The following is a 22308-nucleotide window of genomic DNA, read 5'->3' on the forward strand; positions in this document are numbered from 1 at the left end:
AATAGCTGTTCGTTCATTCCCACAGATTCCAACATGAGATGGGAGACACAAGAACGTGATCACCCAACCCAGATTGGATTGGATTTTCACAATTCTCTTTGATTTCAGCTACTGACCCTCTGTTTCCTTCGTGGAATTTTTAACGGCTTTGTAATGTGAGCATCAGCACGTTACTACTATTTTTTTTTTAATTTTACCCCGAGGGGCGAGTTTATTGGGCAGCGTCACTCATCCTGTGAGTGGACACACCGCCATAGTGACAGTATTGGGCAGCGTCACTCATCCTGTGAGTGGACACACCGCCATAGTGACAGTATTGGGCAGCGTCACTCATCCTGTGAGTGGACACACCACCATAGTGACAGTATTGGGCAGCGTCACTCATCCTGTGAGTGGACACACCGCCATAGTGACAGTATTGGGCAGCGTCACTCATCCTGTGAGTGGACACACCGCCATAGTGACAGTATTGGGCAGTGTCACTCATCCTGTGAGTGGACACACCACCATAGTGACAGTATTGGGCAGCGCCACTCATCCTGTGAGTGGACACACCGCCATAGTGACAGTATTGGGCAGCGCCACTCATCCTGTGAGTGGACACACCGCCATAGTGACAGTATTGGGCAGCGCCACTCATCCTGTGAGTGGACACACCGCCATAGTGACAGTATTGGGCAGCGCCACTCATCCTGTGAGTGGACACACCGCCATAGTGACAGTATTGGGCAGCGTCACTCATCCTGTGAGTGGACACACCGCCATAGTGACAGTATTGGGCAGCGCCACTCATCCTGGATGAGTGGCGAGTATTTTGCTCCTGAATGAATTGTGGCATGAGATGAAAGGAAACGTGGCCAACTATCTCTCTGTCTCGTCCTGGGCTCGAACCCTGGATTCTGGGTTGTGAAGTGACGACGTAGAAGGGAAGGTGGTGGTGGGTGGGGGGTAATCTGAGAGTGCCAGTTGTAAGGGAGAAGGGAGGCAATATCCCTTAATGAAGAGCGGGGTTCTCTGGGGGGGGGAGGGAAGGTAGGAGAGGAGGGTGGGAATCGGGTGTGGTAGTGGGTGGGTGGGTGGACCAGTGGGTGGGCGCCCCTTTGGGTGGGTGGACCAGTGGGTGGGGTGGTGTACTGGGCGGTGGCAAAGCGTGTCGGCCCACCAGACTCAGTCACCGCCGGGAGACGAGTGAGGGCGGGTGTAACACACCTTCTCTCTCCCCCACACACACACTTTACTCTTTCCCCTCGCCCTCGTGAACACACCCGGCTGCTTGCTACATTCCCCTCAGTACACTGCCACACACACACGGCCGTGACAGTGACACAGTGTAACCCACGGTGAGAGGCACGGTACTCGAGCCAAGCTTGAAGTAGTGGTTCTCACAACAAAGCTCTGAATACCGACAGAAAAAACTTAACTTATCATAACTACAGGTTTCCTGTCGTCTGAAAACAAGGAAGTGTCCGGGAAATTATCTCTAACCACGTAAAACAATAATGTTTATATAGATTGAAAGAAATATAAGAGCCTTTGATAAATGATAAATAAAAGGGTGATTTTTAAAGTGCTAGAAACCCGGCTGTAGTGTTTATTATTGTGTTTAATGAAGAAATAATCCGGTGTGGTTAGTAATGTTAATAAGGACGTGATGGCCCATGATGGTGGTTGAAATGGAAAATTGTGGGATACAATTCAGTTATATATTTGTGTATAAACATTGTTCGTTTTGCTATTGTTTAAATTAAATATTATTAGGGTTAGGTTAGGGTTGGTAAAGTTGGGGGGTTATATTATGTTTGGTTGGGTTATATTAAGCTGTTTGGTTGGGTTATGTCTGATTTTGTTGGGTCAGGTTGGGTTAGTGTAGGCTAGGTCAGGCTACAGTACGTTGGATTTGGTTAGGTTAGGTGAGGTTAGTTTGAAAGTTACGCAAGTTTTGAAATCCATTGTCTTGCGTTTGACGTAATATTCACGACTCGCTTCGCACTGCAGACAATTCTTAGACGGTTTCAGACCTGTCTTAAAATTATAATACGCGCCAGAAACACGCGAAACATATTGTCCAGCTAATTAGTGTCCGTGTGAATAATGCAGTTATCAGGTACAAAAAAATATATAAAGTATGAATTTGTTACCGAAATGAGCAATGTGCAACCCGAACTACCATACACCTTGCAACATTTACCTGAATTTACCTGAACATGCCCAAGGAGCGTTAAATAAGCAGTGGGTCAGCATGGGTTTAGTGTTACTGGATCCACCTGTAGATGTATATATATACAGTGATGTTATACATAGCCTAATGAGTCATGGGCAAGCACAGTATGCATATTGTGTTAGTCTGCAGCTACGGTCGACGGCCGCTTGGTGTATGTCCACACTTACCGCCCTTATGACCCTTCTCCCGCTCACGTGAGGTGTCGGATTCAACTCAAAACGGTTCTTGACGTTTCTTATGTCTGTAAAGAAAGGTATTATTGTTATATATATATTTTGTTGTGTTTATGTATTTAGGCTACAAAGATGGGTTTCCGGTGCCAGATTCACGAAGCAGTTACGCAAACACTTACGAACCTGTACATGTTTTTTCAATCTTTGGCGGCTTTGTTTACAGTTATTAAATAGTTAATGAGCTCTGAGGAGGCTGTTTATAATAATAACAGTAAATTGGGACGTCTTCATGTCTGTAAACTGTTTAATAAATGTAACCAAAGCCGTCGAAGATTGGGGAAAAATGTACACGTTCGTAAGCACTTGCGTAACTGCGTCGTGAATCTGACCCCAGATCAACGACGTACACATACTTATATTGAGTTTGTATTAATGAGAAAAATTATGATTAACATTATTTTTTATTTCGTTTTATATAGTATACGCATTTTCGTCCCTTGTATTAATTATATATTTTTCATCCCTACAAAATGCATTGATGATTTTTTTAATTGATATTTAGGAAATAAAGTAAGTTTCGCTTATCTCTCGCTGAAAGCTGATAAGGTTAAGTGGTGTGAGCTCGCCAAGACTATAGATATTCAGAGTGACTGACATAGTTCACTATTTCCGGTAAGCTATAGCAGTGTTGATGTGTGTGTGTGTGTATGTGAGTGAGTGTGTATGTATGTGTGTGTGTGTGTGTGTGTGTGTGTGTGTGTGGGTGGGTGTGTGTGTGTGTGTGTGTGTGTGGGTGGGTGTGTGTGTGTGTGTGTGTGTGTGTGTGTGTGTGTGTGTGTGTGTGTGTGGGTGGGTGTGTGTGTGTGTGTGTGTGTGTGGGTGGGTGTTGCGTGTATTTATATTTTACTATTTGTGTCTGCAGAATTGAGTTATTAACTCTTGGACCCCGCCTTTCTAACCAACGTATTTTCCTCTATTATGTCTACTACATATATTTCTAACACACACACACACACACACACACACACACATTCCCTGTCTAACTCCCAGGTACCTATTTACTGCTAGGTGAACAGAGGCATCAAGGTGAATGAAACTCTGCCCATTTGTTTCTGGTGATGGGAATATAGATGAGTGTGTGCATAAATATACAAGAGTGTGTATAGTGACAATCTGTATGGAACAGCGTATTATTTGGATGTGGAGCGAGATAGGAATTGATGCAAGTATAGAGTAGACTTGAGTGACGCAGACGGACGCAGCGACGCAGACACAGTTACTTAGAGTTGAGTATATCCATGATATGTTCGCCCCCTGCTAGTAACGTAGCGTACACCCTTGCCGATAACGTCACCTTCTGTTTAAAGCGCGAACTAATTACTTGACAATGAACTAAGTTAGCCCCATTTTGTTTATAGGTCAACGCAGACGGAATTGTCTGTAATCACCCCTCGTCTGCGGTTCCTAATTCATGATTGCCTTTTTCTAATTGCTTATTCCCTGACTACCTGTTTGAGATAACCTATTCAGGAATACCTTTTGTAGTGTGCCAGCAGGGCTGGTGGTTGAGGTCTTAACAGCAGTACGTGTAGTTAGTGCAGACTATAATTGCCACGCAGCCGTCTGAAGACAGTGTATTTTGGGGATATTAACCAGGTGGTAATATTAGTAAGTCTTAGGTGTAGCTTACGACCAGCTGGCTCCGTACATCTTACGATCATCTCGGCCGGGTATATCTTACGACCATCTGGGCCGGGTATATCTTACGACCATCTGGGCCGGCTATATCTTACGATCATTTGGGCCGGGTATATCTTACGATCATCTGGGCCGGGTATATCTTACGATCATCTGGGCCGGGTATATCTTACGATCATCTGGGCCGGGTATATCTTACGATCATCTGGGCCGGGTATATCTTACGATCATCTGGGCCGGGTATATCTTACGATCATCTGGGCCGGCTATATCTTACCACCATCTGGGCCAGGAAGATCTTACGATCATCTGGGCCGGCTATATCTTACGACCATCTTCCGTGCCTTGCTTGGCTTGGCTTTCATCGCCTTGGGCCAGGATTCGTCGTAACCATTTAGGCGACCTCTTCCCAAACCTATGAACAAATCCACAAGGGCCGTGACGAGGATTCGAACCTGCGTCCGAGAGCGTCCCAGACGCTGCCTTAATCGACTGAGCTACGACATGGTCTTCCCAAACCTGTTCTCATTCATGACCCCTTTGTTTACATTCACGAAACAGCTTACGTGCTTCGTAACTTCACAACCCGTGTTTTTTTTTGTTTTTTTTTTAGATATATACAAGAGTTGTTACATTCTTGTACAGCCACTAGTACGCGTAGCGTTTCGGGCAGGTCCCTGGAATACGATCTTATTGTCCCATAACCTCGTGGCGCTTCGCAGCTGTTGTTAAATTGTTCAGTAGATGTAAACAACACTTGTCAGGAATGGCGAAAGATGTAGAGGTTTCGCAAGACGTCGCCTAAAAGGCTTAGTGACTCTTAGCCCTGGTTAATGTATTATTTTAAGCCAAAGGTCGTTTAAATAGTGGGGTTTTCTTTTTTTTGCTTTGCTTTGGTTGTGTCCTTGGAGGAAAACAACGTAGGCAGGCGAGCTTCCTATCGGGTGATGGTTCCGGGTATCAGTGTCCCCCACGGCCCTGTCTTTGACCGGGTCACTTGGTTAGTGACCTAGTTAACCAGGTCACTAACGGCTGCTTGCTGTCTACCGCACGAATCACAGCCTGGTTGATCAAATATCCTCGTTTTGACAATAATATTAATACTAATAATAGTAATATAATACACAAGGAAACCCCAAAACAATATATATATATATATATATATATATATATATATATATATATATATATATATATATATATATATGATGTCCTCAATAATAATAATAATTTACAATTAAGAAATATTAGAGGATTTGTTTAAATATGTTTATGTAGTAGGTACTAATACATTTTGAATATATTTTATCGAGGTCATTCCGGAAGATGGTATGAGGCGTTTAAGACAGTTTCGGGATATATGGTGGTGGTATAAGGTCTGATTACGGACTGGTGTGATGGTGGGGGGGGGGGGTGTTATGCAGGTAGGGGGAGGGGGGGGGGGGTTATGCAGGTAGGGGGAGTTGGGGGGGAGGAGGGGGATTACCAGCACCAAACTACACTATCAAAAGCACTGGACACTCTTCACACGATGACTAGTATAATCATGTCACCTCAGCCATCTATCCTGTCTCTATATAGACATCTATCCTGCCTCTACAGCCATCTATCCTGCCTCTACGTGCATCTATCCTGCCTCTGTTCAGCCATTTATCCTGCCTCTACAGCCATCTATCCTGCCTCTATACAGCCATCTATCCTGCCTCTATACAGCCATCTATCCTGCCTCTATACAGCCATCTATCCTGCCTCTATACAGCCATCTATCCTGCCTCTATACAGCCAGCAAGATACGGTAACATAATACCATAACTACACCGCCATAAATCTAAGAGACTGTCAAGAGTCGTGTGTCCTCATAATCGACCGGTGGTAAAGTCTTCCTGTCCCCCTCCCCCCCCTCCCCTCACACGTTAGCTACTCTCCCCTCACACCTCATGTGACCTTTCCTCCTCCTCCCCTCACCTCTCACCCTTGCCTTCCCTCATTTAACTGAGTTCTCACTAGTTTTCCCCTCATTTGATTCTTGCTTCCCCTCTCACCTGGTCTCTTGACCTCTTATCCGATCTTATCCCGACCATGTTGTTGTTCTAGATTCAGCTACTCAGGACAGGAAGTGCCAGTAGCACGGGCTATGGTGAGCCCGTAATACCCCCCGACCACTTTGCCGGATCTTAACTATCTCCTCCCGCCCTTCACCTGAAGTCCATATATATAATATATATATATATATATATATATATATATATATATATATATATATATATATTATATATATATTATATATATATATATATATATATATATATATATATATATATTCCCCTCATCTAGCCTCTCCCTCCCCCCTTATGTAACTTTTCCGTTCCCCTTTGATATTTATATGTATTTGTATATGGAGGCATGGTCAGAGACCGGGCCGCGGGAACTTTGAACCCCGGGAAACACCTCAACGTGTGTGTTTGTGTATATGTAGATATATGTATGTGTATGTATATATGTGTGTGTGTGTGTGGGTTCAGTTCCAGAACCCAGTATGGTCCTATATCGCCCTTTTCACCGCCGCCCACGGGATGGGTATGGGGTGCATAACCAATGAATGAATTAGACGAAGTGGTTGAAGTGAAGATGATCAAGTTCAGGTGATGAGTATATTGAGTGGCCCATCAGGTGATGAGTATATTGAGTGGCCCAGCAGGTGTCTTAGGTGTGAGGACGAGGGGGGGGGGGATTTCCAGGTGTCTTCGCTCCCTTGTGTTTCTCTGAGGTGGGGAGACGAGTAATTATCTAAGTGTAGTTACAAGATGAGAGCTACGCTCGTGGTGTCCCGTCTTCCCAGCACTCTTTTGTCATATAACGCTTTGAAACTACTGACGGTCTTGGCCTCCACCACCTTCTCACCTAACTTGTTCCAACCGTCTACCGCTCTGTTTGCGAAAGTGAATTTTTTCTTATATTTCTTCGCCATCTGTGTTTAGAGTGGGTGGGTAGGTGGATGAACCAGTAGATCTGAATACTGGGACTTCTGTCTGCTATTGTTTTTTCTGTGGAACCTGCTTATCGTTCTCTCTGCCGCTAATCCTTGAGGCGTTTCTACTTCCGTTCGTCGGACCGTCCGGGTCTGCGTCGGACCGTCCAGGCCTGCGTCCAACCGTCCGAGCCTACGTCCAACCATCCGAGCCCTACGTCCAACCGTCCGACCTTGCGTCCAACCATCCGAGCCTACGTCCAACCGTCCGACCCTGCGTCCGGCCGTGCGTTCAAGCGTCGAACCCTGAGGGAAATCCATGTGTGGGGCAACTATTAATACCAGCATCTTGACATATCCGGTATTGACTTGAGGAGCAGAGATAACAAGACGCCCTCTTAAGCACCGCTTGAGCGCATCACCACAAGGCGCTCAACACGGGCGCTCTGACCAAAGAGCCAGAGCTCAACCCCCCCAGCAAGCACAACTAGGTGAGTACAGGAGCCACAGGGGCGTCATAGACCCTTCAGCTCCGAATAACAAATTAACATTAATTTCTTATGACAGTGAAAATGAACAATTCCAATGACAAGTACAAAGTTTTAAAAGTAAAATAGTTGTAATAGGGAGAAAAACATTCACTGAAGATGTTACTATAGGTTTATACCACTGGTATACTCTGAATACCCGATATACTCCAGGTATACCAAGGACCTCGTGAGACCGAGTAGACACTCAAGGTGATGCTATCATGTGGGGGAGATGTGAGGGTGAGGGAGGTCGTTATCACACTAACCCCCGTCAGCATCCGACCTGTTATCTCTTTAAGATAACATCTCCCCCTCACCTTGGTAGTTATCACATAACTACCAAGTTAGGGTATAACTTGATAGCTATGTGATGGTATCCCAAATTACTGTGGGATAACAATTGTATCAACTTATAACAATTATATAAATAACAGTATGATATCAAGTAGTAATAATTATATAAATAATAACAGAGAACGGTTATCTTGAGATGATTTCGGGGCTTTTTTAGTGTCCCCGCGGCCCGGTCCTCGACCAGGCCTCCACCCCCAGGAAGCAGCCCGTGACAGCTGACTAACACCCAGGTACCTATTTTACTGCTAGGTAACAGGGGCATAGGGTGAAAGAAACTCTGCCCAATGTTTCTCGCCGGCAGCTGAAAAAAATAAATTGAACGCAAGAAAGCAAAGAAGGGGGAAGAAAGAGTAGTAAGGCGAAAGAGAATGATAGCGACAGTAAAGAGGCGATAATTTAAGGAAGAAAAATTAATTAGCAAATCTTAGACATCCTCGCGAGGTTTGTCTAAACGTTTGGGCCGTTTATCAAACGTTTGCAAGGCTGTCTGCCTGTCCCGGTATAATCTGTTCAAACGTTTTTCCCCTGCGACATATAGGGAAACGACGACATATATGTGTGTAAACACATCTACGGGCTCACCATAGCCCGTGCTACTTGGAACTTTTTGTTCCAGGTAGCGAATCTACAACAACAGACATATATGTATATCTACGACATATATATATGTAAATCTTGGGTCTGCGTAGGTTCTCGTGTCACTTTCTACGCACTATTTAAGACTTTCTGTTCGAAGGTCTTGTTAACAGGTGGTTCGTCCTGTTTGTTGCTCGAGGAGTTTCTGTTGTTCAGTTTGTTTGTTGTAAACGTTGTTTTGCTTGTACTTGTCAAATTGTGCTTGCTGGGGGGGCGGGGGGGGTTGAGATTCGGCTCTTTGGTCCCGACTCTCGACTGTTAATTAACTGGTGAGTGAGTGAGGGAGAGACAGGGAGGAAGAGAGAGAGAGAGAGAGAGAGAGAAAGAGAGGTGTCGGTTGTGTGTGCGTGTATATCTGTCACTCCTAAAACTTAAGTATAACATGCGAAAGCTTGTGGGCATTAAAATTGTTTATGCAGGGTAGGAAGAGAGGAGGGGAATTGTGGTTGTTTGTACAGCTGGTAGGGCAGGTGGTTATGCAAGAGTGGCGTGAATGGCACTGGCTACGATGTAGGTGGGAGTGGGTGTAGGTGGGAGTAGGTGTAGGTGGGTGTAGGGGGAGGGGACCAGGGACGATGGCTCCATCAGGGTGTAGGGGGGGGGAATAGTGACGTCGGCGGCTCATTAAATATCCATCTTAAGCTTTACGACTGACAGCGGTGAAATGTCGTGAGGAAGATCACCCGAGCCCTGCAGCTCAAACGAAACTGGACTGAAACTATCGACATCATCAGAGGTCTACGGTTGCTCAACGTCCTACCAGCGAGCATCAGAAATATTGCAGGAACAACCGTGGACATCTTCAAGAGGAAACTAGATTGTTTCCTCCAAGGAGTGCCGGACCAACCGGGCTGTGGTGGGTATGTGGGCCTGCGGGCCGCTCCAAGCAACAGCCTGGTGGACCAAGCTCTTACAAGTCAAGCCTGGCCTCAAGCCGGGCTTGGGGAGTAGAAGAATTCCCAGAACCCCATCAACCAGGTATATGTGGGCCTGCGGGCCGCTCCAAGCAACAGCCTGGTGGACCAAACTCTCACAAGTCAAGGCTGGCCTCAAGCCGGGCTTGGGGAGTAGAAGAATTCCCAGAACCCCATCAACCAGATACTACCATAAGCCAGGGCAAGGAAAGGCCCTAAGCCAGCTAACAGCGGCCAGAAGCCATCTATTCATGTATCCACCTGTTAAAAAAATTGCTTGGTGTCAGCAGGGTTGTAGCTCCCACGCCCCGGCAGTCTCCTTCAGCTGCGGGATATAATCCGACTTAACCTCTCACTGTTGGTTTGATATTGCAGAGGGGAAGAGAGACAGACGCCTTGCAACTTGCTCACTCTTGCATGCTTTTGTAAAATGGTAAAATTCATTTGGTTCTTATGGGCTTTTTTTATTGTGAATTTCAGCCGAATTGCCTTTTCCCATGAGCACTCTGTAGCTGCAGTTTTCAATCATGTTTAAAATTATTTATATGTCAATTAAATGAGTGGTCATTACACTCAAAATCTGGTCGTTGGACTCAGTTTTACATATATACTATAATATAAATGTTATTATATTATATTTATGTATTTTAGTGACATTGAGCAAAACATCATTTGAATATTTTAGTCTTTCTTGTATTTTCTGCTGTAGTTTCCTACTGCTTCTCCCTTCTCTCTCTCTCTCTCTCTCTCCCTCTCTCTCTCTCTCTCTCTCTCTCTCTCTCTCTCTCTCTCTCTCCCTCTCTCTCTCTCTCTCTCTCTCTCTCTCTCCCTCCCTCCCTCCCTCTCCCACACATACTCATTGCAGAGCAACTTGCACACAGATTGTCAAGACAAACACGCGTTTTGATGATATGTACACACTCCTCCACACCTGCCAGCCCCCCCCCCCCCCCCTTCCTTGCAGCCTTTTCTAAATCATTTACATTTTTCCTACCTTTGATAAGAATACAATCACTTCGGTGGTTGATTGTTCAGTAAATTTATAAATAAATTCAGATCTATATCTTCAACAAATCTCTAACCCTGGTCATGGAGGAGAGGAGAAAATGTATGAATAGCTTGAGGTTCAAGTTCAAGTATGTTTATTGAGACAATAAATACATCTCAAAGGGATAGAGTAGCTTAGGCTATTTCTACCCCCTTTCTTGAGGTTATATTGAGATGATTTTGGGGCTTAGCGTCTCCACGGCCCGGTCCTCGACCTGGCCTCCTTTTTGTTACACACCCGCCAGGAAGCAGCCCGTAGCAGCTGTCTAACTCCCAGGTACCTATTTACTGCTAGGTGAACAGGGGGCATTAGGGTGAAAGAAACTCTGCCCATATATTTCCGCCTCCATCGGGGATCGAACCCGGAACCTCAGGACTACGATCCCCAAGCGCTGTCCACTCAGCTGTCAGGCCCCTCATGGTTAGCATTATATATTTGTGGCCACGTCTGTGGTAGAAAAAAAAGTAAAACCGTTAGTTGTATTAATAACGGTAAATCTATTTCCGTTGTCTGTTAAGCTCAATAACGCTAACAGCTCCACTACCCATAATTAGGGAAGATAGATCACTTACGTCGAATTACTGGCCAATTAGCTTGTCTATTGCAGGATAATTGTGCAATCGATTATTGATAGTTATTCATGTTAAAAGTTATAAATCAATACAGGATAGGGTCTTGTATATGCTACAATATACAAGCAAATATACAATATATATGTTTCTTATTGAAGCGCCAAGTCCATATATTCTACTTGCATTCATTTCCATATGTAAATACATATATATATATATATATATATATATGTATTTACATATGGAAGATATTCCACCATGCTATAACTCTGAGGACAGAGAAAGTACGTCTCATGCCAGTACTGTAACTTAGGGGACCAAAGTTATCATGTCTGTAGTGTATACATACTGTATTGTATACATACTGTATCGTATACATACTGTATCGTATACATACTGTATCGTATACACACTGTATTGTATACATACTGTATCGTATACATACTGTATCGTATACACACTGTATCGTATACGTTGTTGTTTAAGATTCGCTACTGGGAACAAAAAGTTCCAAGTAGCACGGGCTATGGCGAGCCCGTAGTGGACTTACCTGGCACAGGAGCGGGGCTGAAGTGTATTGTATACACGTCCCCTAAGTTCTCGAGTTTCCTTGTATGTCGAGCAGGTCTCCTGGTTCGAGTTTGTTTTATGATTGTTGATTTATGGAACCCAATCACCGCGGGTACTGGAACATGATGTGGTGGGCTGGCTGGATTGTTTCAAGCGTAGGTCAGACATTTATGTGAATGAGTTTGGGTGGATATAACTAAAGAGCTGCCTAGTGAGGGGGGAGGGGTCAATATAGGCCTTCTACCTGAAGGCCTATTGGATACCTGATCAACCAGGCTGTGACTCATACGTCAGGCTGCGAGCAGCCGCGTCCAACAGCCTGGTTGATCAGTCCGGCAACCAGGAGGCCTGGTCGACGACCGGGCCGCGGGGACGCTAAGCCCCGGAAGCACCTCAAGGTAACCTCAAGGTATGAATTTACTTCATCTTCTTCAAGGATTTAGTGAGATTTATTTCCTCCTTGGCTTCAATAATGGTAAATAATTTATTTTGTTAAGTCTTTCGTCAGAGAGTTTTGTTTAATGGAAGTTATGTGCTATGACTTTTACCCTGTCGTAGCTCAGTCGATTAAGGCAGCGTCTGGGATGCTCTCAGACGTAGGTTCGAATCCTCGTCACGGCCCTTGTGGATTTGTTCAAGGTATGGGTGTATACATTTGTGGGTGATGGTGAAATTGAATTGAAATTGAAATAGGTTTATTGAGGTAAAATACACACAAAGGGATGAGGTAGCTCAAGCTATTCTCACCCCAGGTATTGGGGTATTGAGCGGGGTCGGTGGCCGGAGGGTGTCGTATTATGTGGGTCGGTCTGCGGGTACCTGTGGACCTGTTCCACCCTCGCTCTTCCCCACGCCAGCAACCTTCCACCTTCATTTGCTACCTTTAACCACCGCCATCTACCGTTCGTGATTTGCAATCCACTGACCTGAGTTCGAGTCCCGAGCGAAACAAAATCAAATAGGCAGTTTCGTTCACCCGATGCCTCGGTTTGCATAGCAGAAAATAGGTACCTGGGATTTAGACAACTGTTGTGGGTTGCACGGAGAGAGAGAGAGAGAGAGAGAGAGAGAGAGAGAGAGAGAGAGAGAGAGACAGAGACAGAGAGAGAGAGAGAGAGACAGAGAGAGAGACAGAGAGAGAGAGAGAGAGAGAGAGAGAGAGAGACAGAGAGAGAGAGAGAGAGAGACAGAGAGAGAGAGAGAGAGAGAGAGAGAGAGAGAGAGAGAGAGAGAGAGAGAGAGAGAGAGAGGTATATAATGAATAAGATGGAGAAAATTAGGTCAATTGTTATTACATTAGAGAACTGACGGTTCGAAAGGCGGGGTCCAAGAGCTTGATCCTGCAAGCGCACACAGTTAATATACACACAGGTGAGTTTTATCTCCCCTTTGGTTACTTAATTGAGCCAATAAAGGTGCAACAATTTGCCACAACCCAATATATGCTACCCTACCCCTAGCTCTCTCTCTCTCTCTCTCTCTCTCTCTCTCTCTCTCTCGCTATATCGAGAAATACCCGCCGGTTTTAGCCCAAAAATGAGCTCTGAGCAACGAAATAATGGCACATTGTGCTGTCACAGAAACAAGGCTCAGCTCCTCTCACCCCCATACACTCCCCTCTCCCTCTTTATTTCCCCTTTCTCGTTTGTTCCACTCTTCGTCCCCTTCTTCCCCCTCTCTATCATTGTTTCTGTTCCTGTCGTTGGGATTAGCTCGTCAAGCGTCGAGTGATGATTGGTGTATCAATTGTGTATGTGGGTACACATCCGTGAGCACGTGATCACGTTTTTAACACGTCCTCTGTGTATACTCACCTAGTTATGCTTGCGGGGGTTGAGCTTTGGCTCTTTGGTCCCGCCTCTCAACAGTCAATCAACTGGTGTACAGGTTCCTGAGCCTATACTGGGCTCTATCATATCTACACTTGAAACTGTGTATGGAGTCAGCCTCCACCACATCACTTCCTAATAATGTGTGTGTGTGTGTGTGTGTGTGTGTGTGTGTGTGTGTGTGTGTGTGTGTGTGTGTGTGTGTGTGCATGCGTGTGTGTGTGTGTGTGTCTGTGTGTGTTTTGTTGTTGGCGCGTCATAACTCTATTTATTTTAGATGATTGAGAGTTGAAAAGGCAAAACTTGTAAATTGTGGACGCCAGCTGAAAGGACTAGTAAACAAACCACGGTCGCCATGGTTACCAGCGGAGTCTGAATGCCGTTATTTCCCGCGCATTATTTTGTATTTTTTTTTTTTTGGTACCCGTTGCGTTTTTGTTACTATTTCCGTTCTGCATTCTTTAATGTTCGTACTAATTTGTCTTTCCTATTTGATGTATAGTATCAGAAAGAGCTAAAAGTACTTCTTTTCATCTTGAAGGAGCTGATGATGAGTTATAATTGCATCATTTTATGATTAAAAAAACGAGTAGTTAGTATGTATGTTTTAGGATTGTGGCCCCGGTTCTTCGGTAGTTATTCTCTGGTATATTTACGGGTTTTGGATGTCAGTGTAACGCGTTGAAGAGGGATATACGAGGCTACTGTAAAGAAACAGGTAATGTGAGCCATTGAAACATCCTATACAGGACCAGGGGTGTTATATAGGATCATGAGGGTGTTATACAGGACCAGGGGTGTTATATAGGATCATAAGGGGGGTTATACAGGACAAGGGGTGTTATATAGGATCATGAGGGGGTTATACAGGACCAGGGGTGTTATATAGGATCATGAGGGGGTTATACAGGACCAGGGGTGTTATATAGGATCATGAGGGTGTTATACAGGACCAGGGGTGTTATATAGGATCATGAGGGTGTTATACAGGACCAGGGGTGTTATATAGGATCATGAGGGAGTCTTGCGTGCTCTGGGTTCTGTATAACTTGAAATAACGTAACTCATCATTCCGTGTTTACTGCTCAGTATTTTTTTAATTATGTAAGTACAATGTCTCATGTACTTTATTTTACTGGGGAAACTTTGCATTATATGTTGTAATATAATTGTCATTAAAATAGGGTTTCTCTTATCTGAAAACTTTCGCTTTAAACCTCGAATCTCGTACCTTTAATTTCCTATCTCTTAAGTTGGGGTTTGTCCTGCCCATTGAGTCTTAACTTGTTTACAACTGTATATAAGTTTTGTATCGCAGTACATATATATTTAACTATACACCTGGAATACATGGGAATATAATTTATATCCTTAAAAGTACTCGGAATAGCATTTCGAGTACTTTTGTGTCCGTCCAATAACTACATCAATGTTGTAGTTATTGATTATAAGCGCGTTAAATAGGTTAACAGCCTATTTTATAGGCTATGATTATGAAATTTTTGACGATATTAAATGAAATGAAATTTTTCCGTGGTGTTACGTCATAGATCATTGCGGCCAGACGTACGATCGTTTCCGGTACTGTTTTATTAAGAGGTACCACCAACTACGCTCTCAAGGTGTTGTTGAGAAGCTCAAGCTGGCAGGAGCAGACCTCTGGTCGATTCCAACTCTTGAAACAAATCCAAAACCGCAAAACTAATTCAAAATCAAAACGAATTTTTGTGCAGCGCTGTGGGTTGATTTTTTTCCGTTATTTGGGGCTATGTTCTCAGAGCAGCGATGGGCGTCTCTGCCTTGTTTAACACAAAGCTGGAATACGGTAAGTGAATTGAAATTGAAATAAGTTTATTGAGGTCAAATACACACAAAGGGATGAGGTAGCTCAAGCTATTCTCATCCCGTTCAGTACATCGTGTTAATACATACATTGACACACATCACAAACAATAAACATATTACCAAACATTCTGAGAGATAAACATCTACATTTCCTACGGTAAGTGGTTTTTAGTTATTTTGGGGGGGGGGGTTGTTTCAAGCTTTGATGGGACATGTTGCCGTTATCTAAGTTCAAAAGTCAATGTTATCGAGCACTTTGATATCGTAGTAACCTGATTTAACGCAGCTTAATTGTTGAGGCTACTTGCTAGCGTCGTTAAGCTTATCGATATCTTACTTAAGTGGTTGAGTGGTTTTGCCTCCTTAGACCCCCCCCACCCCCCTACCCTCTCTCTCTCTCTCTCTCTCTCTCTCTCTCTCTCTCTCTCTCTCTCTCTCTCTCTCTCTCTCTCTCTCTCTCTCTCTCTCTCTCTCTCTCTCTTGTAATAGCCTAATTAGGATTAAATTTAGTCTCAATTTAAAAATTAAAATGATGACATGAATCTGAAAGGGACTAATAGAATTTGGGTTCGAAATTGCATTTCTTGTTTGCACTCTATATATATTTTTTACGACACTGTTTTAGTAACATAATGTTACCTAGTTTTTCATCATTTTTTTTTTTTAGCTGCATACTCACAACATAACGGTTGTTACCTTGTTACAAAGTTATTATATCTTGTTATCAGGTTTTTCTGACGTTAGAAAGTTGTTACAAATTGTTAGGAGGTGTTTTATATAGCTTGTTGGAATGTTGTAACAACGTCGTAGTTTCGTCGTGTGTTTGGCGGGTAGTGGTCTCTAGGGACCTTGTGATTGGAAATGTGGGGATTCAATTTGGCGATTCATATTGGGGATTCAATTTGGCGAATCAGATTGGGGGATTCAATTTGGCGATTCAGATTGGGGATTCAATTTGGCGATTCAGATTGGGGATTCAGTTTGTCGATTCAGATTGGGGATTCAATTTGGCGATTCAGATTGGGGGATTCAATTTGGCGATTCAGATTGGGGGATTCAATTTGGCGATTCACCGCGGCGAGCAAAATTGAACGGAGTACAGTAGGGGGGGGGGCTGGAGACAGCACAGTACTACAAGGTACTAGGAAGAGTGGCGACTCACAAAAATCCACGTTTTCTACGCGTTGGTTGGCTAGGTTAGGTGGGTGGGTTGGGTTCATGTGTTTCTGGTTAGGTTACCACTTTGTAGTTTGTTACGATGTGTAAATATCAAGAGAATGGGCCGTCCAATGAAGCAATATTAGACACATTAAGAGAAAACTATTTAATTTGAATTAAATTTATCAAGAGGAACAATTAACAAGAAAATTTAGAATCGATGCTGGGTGTCCATGCAATTTGGACACTATCGAAGAGTACATAGCACTCTCGAATAGTACATCGCATTTTGACCCTTAAGACCAAAAACTAATGTACTAAAAATCAGAGTGGCTCGCAAAATTGACGTGATGTCCCGTTTTCTATTCGTGGGTCTTCAGTTAGACTAGGTTTGGGAAATTTAAAACAAAAATTCTTGAAGGGGGGGATAGAAATAGCCTAAGCTACTCTATTCCTTTGAGATGTATTTCTTTCTTATCTCAATGAACATACTGGAACTTGGGAAATTTAGTACATCAGTTTAGTACCGTTGGGAACGTTAGGGAGGACGGGCTGGTCCGTGACGCAGCACGAGGGTGCGACAGGCAGCCCGCCAAAAACAGGCTCCCGTCACAACAGACTTGTGACAGGGTTTTTCCCTCCCGCCAAATTACAATTAACTTGCCATCTCTCCGCAGAGGGGAAAATTCATTAAATTATTATCGTTTCAGCTGTAAGTCCTATCAATGCTTCACATTTCAAATGTAGAAACTTATATTTTTAGCAGTAATTTATATGAAAAATTGGTGTTTTTTAATGCATGTTTTTCTTTGTATTAAAAAAAATCTATCTTGAAAGCAAGGCAACAGGTCACCAGTGGCATTACATCTTTCGCTAACCTTGGCACTTGGACTGCGCTATATTTATACCTAAAATGTATGCCCTCAACTGCCAAGTTCTTCACGTGGTAAAGAACACTAGCGAATGAACACAGAAAATGTGGATTTTTGTGAACTGCTACTTTTCATAGTACCTTGTAATAAGTACTGTGCAGTCTCCACGTCCCCCTACCCCCCCTACTGTGCAGTCGCCAGATCCCCACCCCCTACTGTGCAGTCTCTAGGCCCCCCTACCCCCTACTGTGCAGTCTCTAGGCCCCCCTACCCCCTACTGTGCAATCTCTAGCCTCTTACTCCTACTGTGTTTCGTTTAATAGTAACAGCCTGGACACCGGACGAAGTCTGGGATTGTTACTGCCTGTTCCTTTCAAGTTCAATTTTGTCCGCCGCGGTGAATCCCCCAAGCTGAATCCCCCAAGCGGCCTCGCGTTTATTGGTTCTCAATGCTGGCTTTTGCAGGCGTCGGTGGATGCGAGAGTTATTTTGCTGAGTGAGAAGCGCGTTGAGTATAATAAATGTACGTGTGTGTTTAAGGTTACCGAGTGCGTCTGAGAAGCGCCTTGAGTGCAACAAGTGTGTGTGTGTGTGTGTGTGTGTGTGTGTGTGTGTGTGTGTGTGTGTGTGTGTGTGTGTGTGTGTGCGCAAATGTTGCTGAGTGCGTGTGAGACCCGCTTTAAGTTCAACAGGTATGCGTGGCCAGAATGCGTTCAGGAAGAAATCGAAACGTTGGATAAACATTATAAACGAATTTTGCTTTAATATACAGTTATATTTCTGCTAATATTCTAGACATTGTTGCTGTTTTTTGATGTAATTAGAGAAGTCTCCTCCCCTGCGAAGATGTCAAAGAAAACGGCGACGAAGCAATTACCAGAAGCACTCCAAGTCCTTTCAAGGCCTGACACAAAATATGGAAATAGTGTCTCTTTTGCTATATCAAGAATGATGTCGGCTTTAGCGGGTGCCACCTGGCAAGGTGTTGACACCAGTTGCCACGTGTGTGGGATGCTAGCGTGCCTAGCGTGCCAAACTTTATGAAATTACAGGGATATATATTTTTTTCAACGATCGCTTAGCGGAGCCAAATGGACGGTTGTGGATTGACGATCAAAGCATGTGTGTAAACTGTTTTTGGTGCTTCCTGCTTGTTATGAGAGTAGTGACCTAAGGCTTGAAGAATCGCTCGCACAGCAGTTTAGGTAGTCTTTTTTAATTTTGATTCATCAGCGGTCTTGAATGCTAGGCTTTTCGGGGACTAGGATACGAGGCTTCGGGTAAGGATGCTAGGCTTTGGACTACGATGGGAGACTTAAGGCTAGGATACGTGACTTAGCTCAAGTTCCGAAGGGTATCATTAGAATTGACAAAGGGATAATATCATTCTTATCCAATAATCCTCAGGCTCTTAAAATATTGTCTCGATCACCGTGGGTCTAGGACGTCGTGGCTAAATGCATAGTTTACATAGTGAGATTTATATCTCCTCACACCAAATTAGGACTCCAGTGTAACTTTGTAACACAAGGAACGATGACTGGAGTATATTTCTTGCTTTGATAAGCCATGCCAGACAGGGCCAAGTTGGCTCCAACGTTTCTCCAGCAACGATAACTCCATCTGTCAAGTTACGTCACTGTGACGCAGTTCGTGAGACGGTCTGACGTCTGCGGCAAGAGATGACTCATAGTGTGTTATAAGAATGATATTCGTTATAGTCTACAGGTGTTTGTGAAAGTTATTGTTGTCGTTAGTGAAAGATTGTCTGGTGGGCCCCGTTACTGCATTTGAAAATAATCATATGGTTTAGTTAGTTTAGTTTAGTTCATTTATTGTGCACCTTACACCCATCTTGTGGGCGGTAGTGGAAAGTGTTACAGAGGCACATAATGGGGTCAGGAACTGAAGTTACAAAGTTATTTAGTTACAAAAATATGAGTTACTTAAGAGTTACAAAATTCAATGCACATCGTCACATCATCAATGGGCTCGAGATCGACCACAAGTACAGTTTCTAAATTAAGCAACTGTCGCATGTGGAGAGCCTAGTGTCACAATTGATATATTTGTCCTGCACACCGCCCCCCATCCAGTGGGCAGCGGTGGATAGGTTACAATCACTCAGTTACTACCTACAGTTAGCAAACTGGGGGATATTTGGCTAAGATTTCTGGTAGCAGATCTTTTTGAATGAAATATTTACACATCTCTTGAACATTTGCTATAGAATTGTCTCCGAATTCACGTATCTTTAAGTAAAGAAATGTCCCGCCTTCACACTTGCCCAATAGTCTAGAAACTTCTGGTTCAGTGATCTAGAAGAATAGTGCCTCCCCCGGTAGGCCAAGGCGATGTGTTAAGATGTAAAGCCTAGTGTCTTAGGGGTCACAACTGCCGTTAATTTCCTAAAAATTTAGGCCTTAATTGTTATTTAATTCACACCCAATATTAGGCTTTAAAGTTATCATAAGTTATAATGTTAGATTTGAGTGTATGTGCAGCACTTTGGGCTTAACGATCAGAGAGGTGTATGCCAAGCCATTAGGCTAATGTGTGTGTCTTTCCTCCTGGCCACTTGCGAGAGATAACAGCCATGTTCATCAAGAAACAAGTGTATATTCTTCTTGTAGTTTTCCTTTCACTATTTGAATAAAAAAAAACAGTTGTATTATTATTAATATTATACACATTTAAACTATTCTTTATGTAATAAATTGAAGCGACTGGCATGATAAGCCTTACTGAAGGAGGAGTAATTGGGTAATTAAAGTTAATTATTAGGAATAATAAGGCAATGTAATTATTAGGAGGAATAATTGTTCCATTAAGTTCTTGGCCAACAAAACTGTTTGTGCACTGTTAGGCTATATAATGACAATAAAGCTCTGTATTTCACACTGGGGGGTTTTCCACATGGGAATTGGGGTCCCTGAGTCAGAGTTGACCTTCATGGTGGGGGGGGGGGGAGGGGGGAGGGGTAACAAGTATGGGAAAGATTTACTTGGCTCCTTTTGTATGGGGGAGTGGCATGGGTGTTGACACACACACACACACACACACACACACACACACACACACACACACACACACACACACACACACACACACACACACACACACACACACATACACCTCACTTCGCTGGAAGACAGAAGAGTTGGGGGGGGACATGATCACCACATTCAAGATTCTCAAGGGAATTGATAGGGTAGATAAAGACGGGCTATTTAACACAAGGGGCACACGCACTAGGGGACACGGGTGGAAACTGAGTGTTCAAATGAGCCACAGAGATATTAGAAAGAACCTTTTTAGTGTCAGAGTGGTTGACAAATGGAATGCATTAGGAAGCGATGTGGTGGAGGCTGACTCCATACACAGTTTCAAGTGTAGATATGATAGAGCCCAGTAAGCTCAGGAACCTGTACACGTGTTGATTGACGGTTGAGAGGCGGGACCAAAGAGCCAGAGCTCAACCCCAGCAAGCACAATCAGGTGAGTACACACACACACACACACACACACACACACACACACACACACACACACACACACACACACACACACACACACACATGATATATATTCACTCTACCACACCACCCCGACGGCACTCTGATGGTAACCTTGGGCATTGCTTTTCATCAAATCACCTCATTCTTGTGGGGGCCACGTGAGCAACACAAATACGAACAAGCTTGAATGGTCCTCATGCATATATGCGAATGACTTCGCTTCTATGTGTCACTTATATATGTCAAAGTGCCGTCGGGGTGGTGGTTGAAATAGCCTCGGCTCTCACCACTTTTTGAACGGTCACTGATGGTTAAGTGGTTTAAGGTACTGTGTATTCCAGTTGCAATGTGCTCCTGGAGGTCCGGGTTCGAGTCACTTATAGGGTGTGGAGTCATTATATATATATATATATATATATATATATATATATATATATATATATATATATATATATATATATTATAATATATATAATTGTGTGATATTCTCAGTAATTTCAAATAAATTATGCCTTCTGCAGCCATTGCCTGATATACTGTTAATTAATTACACAATGGACACATAGAAGTGAAATACTAAATACATATTGTTTTTTTTTTTTTACCAACAAGCCAAGAATCAGAACAGTATAGTGGTACAAAATATATATATATTGCAACTATTACAAAGCCGAAGTTCTCAATTTCCAATTAAACTGATTACATCCGACAAGGTGAAATCCTTTTTTTGAAAACAACTAACGTTTTCGTAATTGCTTAATAATGTAGCTGTTATTGGAAATTGTTAAACGTAAATTCTGTGTATCCACAGGTGTGAATATTTCAAAATTTGCGAAAAATTATTTCCGATTGAGAAATTGGCATTAACTGTTACAAATTCGGAATTTATTGACAAGAGTAAACCATGATAATTGACTCAAATGTCTCTGATGACAGAGTAGGCTTCCAGAGCAAGGTACGCCATCTTGCCTATCAGAGTATGCTCTCGAGAATGTACAAGTTTTCGCTACGTATCCCGGCCGAAGAACTTCTCCAATAAGGGTCTTCTTGAATACTTTTCACGTTTCACTCGAGGTAGTGTAACTTCCCTTCGCAAGCCTCTGCCACTGTCTCTTGGCTGCTTTGAGCACTTTCCTTAAAAGCATTCCCTCAGTTTTCATACAATACCCGCGTATCTGCCCCCATTTCTCTCTCTCTCTCTCTCTCTCTCTCTCTCTCTCTCTCTCTCTCTCTCTCTCTCTCTCTCTCTCTCTCTCTCTCTCTCTCTCTCTCTCTCTCTCTCTCTCTCTCTCTTTTCTCACTCAGTTTACCTCCTAGGTAGGATCTCATCCTCCTAGTTAAGGAAAATGGGAAAATGTACACATTTGATTGTTCGGGAATTAATTACTTTGGGAATTAACCT

The 22308-nt window shown here is 43.5% G+C and overlaps 1 protein-coding gene across 5 annotated transcripts in view; it reads left to right on the forward strand.

The window, feature by feature from the left end:
* Nucleotides 1–22308, forward strand: part of Mctp (multiple C2 domain and transmembrane region protein) — a 239592-nt gene that overhangs the window by 160811 nt on the left and 56473 nt on the right. For 2 of the 5 annotated variants that reach the window (XM_069302138.1, XM_069302137.1), the window contains exon 1: nt 1170–1340. The exons of 2 other annotated variants lie outside the window; for them this stretch is intronic. The gene's annotated coding sequence lies outside the window, so the exon portion shown is untranslated. Of the gene's footprint in view, nt 1–1169; nt 1341–22308 lie in introns of those variants that run through there. One more of the 5 variants, XM_045749850.2, reaches the window with a different exon arrangement.

The sequence above is a fragment of the Procambarus clarkii genome, chromosome 47 (assembly GCF_040958095.1).
Source record: "Procambarus clarkii isolate CNS0578487 chromosome 47, FALCON_Pclarkii_2.0, whole genome shotgun sequence".
Classification (NCBI taxonomy): domain Eukaryota; kingdom Metazoa; phylum Arthropoda; class Malacostraca; order Decapoda; family Cambaridae; genus Procambarus; species Procambarus clarkii.